Here is a 7,036-nt window from a genome sequence, read left to right on the forward strand (position 1 = left end):
CTCTCAAATAGCTCCGATGACTCCGAACATTCAAAAGCAGCTGCTGAATCAGATTTCCGTCAGAATCGAATGCATGTGTCCAACGTCGACTTTTCGAGAACCGGTCCTCACGGTCGCCGGCTTCCGCATCCGAAAATTGTTTAGGGAAAATAAGGAGTGCAGACGGATCCATCCTGGTCGTCCAGGGGCAAAGGACTTATTCCCCACCGATTTGGTGGAACTAAGAATGAGATGAAGTGGATTCTGGCAAAAAAGCGCGTCGACGCTTACAAGAGCCTGATTCCGCGGAATTGCCCCGTGTGGTGGGCTTCAGCCGATCCTCCGAGCGCACTTTTCATAGCCGACGCTGTTTTACGAGCCCTCTTTCATTGCGCCCGGCGCGTGGGGAACGTCGTCGAAGAAGCAGCGTTCCTAATGAGTCCGAATTGTGCGAAGAACGCGCTGAAGCTCATGGTCGTCCACAAATATCGCTCTTCTCAACGCAAACTACCTACCAGCCAAGTCTGCGAGCGGTAATTGACGACAGGGTCCGATGCCGTTCCCCGAATGTCCATGCCCCCTTCGGATGATCTCCGGTTCTCTTCCGAAGCGCAACGAGCTTCCAGTGCCTCACCACCGGAATCCGCTCGCAGAACCGAGAGACGCCTGCCTGTACTGATCGGATGTCTCTCGACTCCTCCCGTTTGAATTCCTAATATTCCTGTCCGAGGGAAGCTGATCTTCCAACATCGTCGAGTCGTATACGGTTACTGCTGACAGCTTTTCGGTATTCCGAATTGTAGGGAATCTCGACTTCCCTCGTGTTGACTCTAAGCCACTCGACAGACCCAATCGATTATGAGACGCCGGCACTGCGATCGAGGGAGGCCTGTCAAGCTCTTTTTCCCCCGATTTGACGGCAGCACTTGGGCCCCCACAGTTATTCTTTCATCGTCACAAACTTTGATGGGAGCTTCCCTCAAGTGAGGAGTTCAGAAGGCGGTAGTGAATCGCCTAATAGCGTATCGTCTGCGTGACTTTGCATGCCGTTCCTCTTCACGGGGGAAAGATCCGCAGAGAGGAATTAATTGTCCTAGTTCCTACATTTTGAATCTGACACGACTTAAGAGACAGCGATGCTTGACGCGGGAGACGACGGATTTCACGGAAACCTCCGGGGCATTGGGCGGTCCCTCCTCGAATTTCAAGGAGGGACCGCCCAAGTTCCGAAGCGGTCTGCGGAGGCGACTTCGCGAATTGAAATGTTGGGGAAACTTCCTACTCCCCATCGTGATTCGCTGTGGGGCAACTAGGGGATTAGGTCCGAGAAGAGGAAAGGAGCTCGAGGAGAGGGAATTTGAGCCATGAGGAACGAGTGGAAAAATAAAAGACTCGTGGAGACAACGTGAAGGATCTTCCTCGAATCAGAGCGCAGGCGAACGGCTTGAGCTCGAAGACTGCTGGGGATTAGGTTGAGACCTGCCTGGAGAGAACGTCGTGGGCAGGGGGAAAGAGAATAGAATGCTCCGAGAGAGACCCAAAACCACACTTTGAACGTTCCATTCCCTGGAAACCCTGTGCCTGCATATGAATATCTGTTCTGAGCTGAACACTTCCGTTCTTGTCCCTCGATTCCCTTACCGAATTGCGACGCTAATCTTGACCACCCTCGACTGGAAAGGCATCTCCTTCTACAAACCAATAATTCACGAACCAGTGCCAGAGAATACCAATGGGAGCTATTGCGGAACGCTCGTCTCATACCGGCGTCGAAATCTTCCCTGCCACCAATGATACCGAGTGAGGACGGCGGAAGGGTGAAAGGAACTGGAGGACGAAGGAAGGTTATCGATGATGCAAATATTGTACGTTGTCAGGGGATGAGCCTCCGATCGGGAACGAGGCTCCACAAAGAATACGTTCGGCATGGCTGGCGACAAAGACACTCACTATTAACGGCGGATCTGAGCCCCCGGCGACGGGATGGAACTACAGACGGACAGAAAGGGAGGGGAGGTCAAAGGCACAACAGAAGCACAGACCTTGCGCTTTCCCACGCGGTGTCTTCGCCCAAGGAGATTCCTTCTAGCGAGAAGTATTATGTTTGCACGGCATAGGGGGACGTCGATGATATGATCGTTTGAGGTGAGCTTCGCGATGACCAAAAGGAGAAAGGAGATGGAAGCCATTTTCCAACAGTCTTTCGAGTCTACTCATCAATCGTGAGGAATTCGATTGAACTCGAGCCTGAGCTCGGAGAGAACTTATGACGATTCCAACGCTTGTCGAGCTGAGCTCTGTGCGCTCCCCTCATAACCGAAGTTTCTCCTCGGAACGAATCCGAGGAGGCATTGTCATCACGAACAGCGATTCAAGAGTGTCACCGCACCGTCACGCTCCGCACTACGCGTCTTTCTCCGAAACTTTTTGCAGTGCAGAGGGCTTCGTAAAAGCTTTCGATGCACTCGATTCGCCACGGAAGAACTGCGTACCTGATCGGGAAGATAACGTCGTCATCAGCATGAACTCGACCCTTCGCCATGGTCGAATCCGAGGTCTCCTTCGCTTTATGTGCTGTACATATGTACGTATATATTTTCTAGTTCCCCTCTCCATACCAAAAGGAGAGACGTTGCCCTTGACATCTCCTTCGCGGCTGACCAAGATCAGCGAGCCATCAGGAACTCGTTCTTATCTTCCAGAATCGGTCTGCAGGGACAATTTCTAGTCCTCGACCCCTTCGGAGAGCTCGGACTCCACCTTAGGCGTGGGAAAATAAAGGTAAGCCATTCTCACGAGAGGATATTGCGGAAGGAGCGGAGAAGGGAAAAAATCCAGCATCGCGTGGGGAGCTCCCGATGCCTCCGTCTCGATAGAATGGCTGTAATTGCGAAGACCTATCATTCGCCGAAATAGGCTGCAAAACTTGAGGAGCATCCCAAGATTGATCGCCGTTACCCGCCAGGAACGGCTGTAGTCGACGTCGGCGGGAGGATCCCGTCTCCGGTCGAACTCGTCAATAACCTCTACCGAAAATGCCCAAACCCGATGATTGATCGATTGGAGTGATGCAACAGGCCACGCGGCTGCGGAACGACAGCGCGAGTCAACTATCTCTTTTCGGGATGAGATATCATTCCATTATGGCTCATCGCAAACTTCATTTCACGCCGAGGACGCCCCATTACCGCTGGGACTCTAAATGACGCTCGCTTCAAGAATTGAGCGTTGCCGTTCGCCGCCGATCGAGTCGGGGAATAACAAGTGTGACGCCGTTTCAAGATGAAAAGTTGGAGGAGACACCTTTTGATTCTTCCCGATCCGGTTCATCATGCAGCGTGCATGCGGAATTTATGCCTCTCTCCAATCTCGCTCCGGGGGTCCGACCAGTCGCGCGATAGAGCCATGGCCTGCTCATTGGTCGAGAACTCACAACGAAATTGATGGGGAAACTGGAAAATCTCGCGGAAAAATCCCCAAGGTGGGAATTGGAGGTTCCACCCCGCGGCCTACCTATATCGAGCAGGATCCCTCAGTGGCTTTCAATCATTTCCCGGGAGTTTAGGATCGACCATTTCAGGGCAAGAAAAAGCGAGGAAACGCTCCCGAGGCTTGATTTCCTCACACCGGATCGGTCTACATTTCGGGAACAATTTGTGTTGGAAACAGCCGGGCGATCTGCATATAGTTCTGCGATTGCAGAAAATTACTTCTCACATCGGCCGTGGAAGCCGTTTCAAGCGAGGGCCTGCTAGAATAGGAGATGAAGATCGTGGTCTGAATCGCGGGAGGTACCGAGATGGCCGCCAGCTGAATCTACCAGCCCGTGAACGAGGGAGACGAAGCAGATGAAGGAAAAAGTGTGCTCAAGGATAGGGAGAAGTACCCACGATGAGGAGTACAATGACTTGAGAGACAACAAGAAACTCACCGGTCTAGGTTTGGTGTAATCCAAAGCGTCCAAATCCCTGCACCTCGGAAAAAAGTTGTCAGAAGCGATTTGCTCCCGCCTGATACCGAAGATGTAATATCCATGCACTGGGGATCCGGGACATTCGCTCGTTCGCCTAAAACAGATATCCAGCCTCGCGCTGGTGTTCACAGGTTTGCTTCCCACATCGGTCGAATTCCTGGAATTCCAGCATCCCCTGAGGAGCGTCTCCATCAAAACGAATTACGAATGCAACCACTCCGTTTCGAGCATCCGCCCAGCGGCACATTTTGTTTCACTCGTCCGAAGGCCACCCGTCGTTCAGTCAGCGAGACATCGCCAGATGAATAGGAAACTTTTAAGCACGCACAAGAATTCACGATGATCGCAGTCCAAGACTGCTGGACCGACATCCCCGCTGTCAGAAACAATCTCTCCTCGCCGGGAGATTGTTCCGCCGGGGAACCTCCGGCGTTCATCTGCCGAGAATTCTTCCGCGAATTTAACTTCGTTACAAACAATGTTCACGTCGAAAACTGGGTTTGGGCTTTAAAGCACATGGCCGCGGCCAAAAGTTTGGAGACAGAAGGTCAGGGAGCGCTGGAGCCACCTTCGAATTGCAGGTGTTGCGCTTCCCGCGATTCCGCCACTCTGCGCAAACTACAATCACTGTGCCTCGGACACGTGACTGTACGCATGCGAAGGGCCTGTCAACTCGTCAATAATTAGCTCTCGATTCGCGGTAGAGATGTAGCCCAGCGCACGTCTGTTTTCCGCAGTAGGCTTCGCTCCGCTTTGCCGCTCGTCCTCGCACCTTTCTCGACACGGAGCCGCGCTGCCCGCCAGCGAATTATTCCTACTGTGGTGTTAGCGGCATCGGGATGAAGGACCCTGTCAGTCGACTCGCCCGAGTCCTTGCGCAGGTATCGACCGAAGACAAGGAAAAGAACGTGTACCATCAGCGCGATCCAGATCGAACTTTTTGGGTCGAATTTGTTCGAGGGGCCTAGAATTGACAGAAGCAAACACTCGTCGCGGTCACCGGACGGTTTCTGTCATCGCTCGAACGCGTAAGAGTCTCCGTTCGAGCGTGAGGTTCTTATCCTATGGATGAGATTTGATGTTGTCATGAACGCAGATGTTTTTCCCAAGCATTCATCGAGCGAAGCCTCGCGCCTTTATACCCCACGGACGTCGGGGAATGAGGGACAAATGAATACTCGAGCTTAAAAACCCTGGAATGTCTGATGACTGAAAGGAGATACATCTAAGTGGATTTCTCTCTCGTCTCGAGCTCGCCGCTGGGTCCGTGCCAGGCCTTCGCTGTATCTGTGAGGATCCTCGAGTTTTTTGTAGCAGCAGCGCTCAGCAAATAAAACCGTAACGTGGAAATGACGAGAGATTTAAGGAAGTCGAGTGCAGGATACACTCTGGCAATTATTACGCGTTCGGTGAGCCATGCAAATTTTAATTGCGTCTTCGAAATCCCTCGCCCAACGGCTGTGCCCGTCCCCCGTCGTCGCTCGCCATTGCCGCAAGCAACGACGTCGATCCCGTCAGATCAGAGAGGAGGTCCCCTCACTCACTCCGATGCTTTGAGGGACTTCATGACGGAGGAATGACTCATAGTTTCGATTGTTCCGGTTGGATAAATCCGAGCAAGTCAAAGGAATAGAAGCTTCCCTCGGGTCCAGGAGAGTTTCGGGAGAAGGACGGAAGACTTCAGCTTCCCCAAATGGCTCATGTTTGGAAACAAACAGTCTACGTCGAGCCAGGTCGCGAATCAGATAAGGAACATATATTCAAAGAGGAATTATAGAGGAACTCGGGTAGAAAGTTCCCGGATCCTGGGAGTAACATTGATAATTCGATGGAGCCGACGTCTTTCGGGTCTCGACCCGGGTCTAATGAGTCGAACGTTTCGACATCCCACTAAATTGCATCTCATCTCGAACGAATGCCTGATGCAACTAATGGACAACTGGAGGAGCAGCCTCTCGCTTGCATCACACTGCTCCAACTTCTCGTGTCTCACATATTCTGGCTGAGAGCGGAGCAGCGTCCATCCAGTTCATATCAGCTTTTTATGACGGACATTGCCAACGGAATATGAGTTCCCAGAAGTGGCACTCCGGCAGTCCTCCTCTACAAGTCTTCGACAAGTTGTCCAGCGATGACGAGTCGTAATGACGGTGCCGGTGGTAATGCAGCAGCAATGCTTGGCCGCGGTCCGCTGAACTTTTTGCACACACATCCAGTCAATATAACGACGGAAATCTTTCCGTACACAAATATGCGCTCGTTTGACGTACTATGCCGCTGTGGGGATTCACTTCGATGAGGAATCTGGACGTACGGGGCAGCGATTCCCGTGGGGGAGACGTCTGTTTCGAATGCGCTGAATCCTTGTATAGTTCGAACGTCTCTGTCACGTGCCGATTCTGAGTTTCGGTCTGCGAGTGCGCATTCGCGAGACGGCACACAGAACTGACAAGGACGTCGGCGAACAGACGGTCGAGCTCGTCGGGGCTCGGCCAGTCAAGTCGGATGTGTGCATTTAATGTGAGTTCTCTGAGAGTTTCGAAGACGCGGAGCGCGGCTGAGGTCATCCAAAGCGGTAATTATGACAAAAACATCGCACCGCACATCCTTTGCGAAGGTGATTGCGTGGAAAATCGCTGCGGTCTCCACGTCTCCGCTCATCGAGAGCCACGTGATTTCGCGAAAAAAGACTCTGTTCAGATACGCCTTACAGGGAACATTACGAACTGCCCCACGCCGATTTTTCTGAAACTTTGCCCAAATAATAGTCCCACCGAGAGATGAAGAACCCCCACCATGCGAGCTGCCAACGCTCGATAGGGAGAGAATAAATCCGTGGTGTATTTCCAGGGTTTTTCACCGTATAAGGGCGTTTTTTCGAAGAAGAGATTCAAGAATGATGCCAGATAATTCGGAAAGAACTCTGCCCGAGAAAAAGGAAGCCGACTGGACCTCCCGGCTTCCGGACAATGGAACGACCATATATTCATTGCGTATTTTCGTTGCAGAAATGATAATCGGAATAGAAACACTTGACACATAGTGTCTTTTTACAATAGCCACAGATTATGAACGGCCACAGCG

The sequence above is a fragment of the Galendromus occidentalis genome, unplaced genomic scaffold (genome assembly GCF_000255335.2).
Source record: "Galendromus occidentalis unplaced genomic scaffold, Mocc_1.1 scf7180000076500, whole genome shotgun sequence".
NCBI lineage: Eukaryota > Metazoa > Arthropoda > Arachnida > Mesostigmata > Phytoseiidae > Galendromus > Galendromus occidentalis.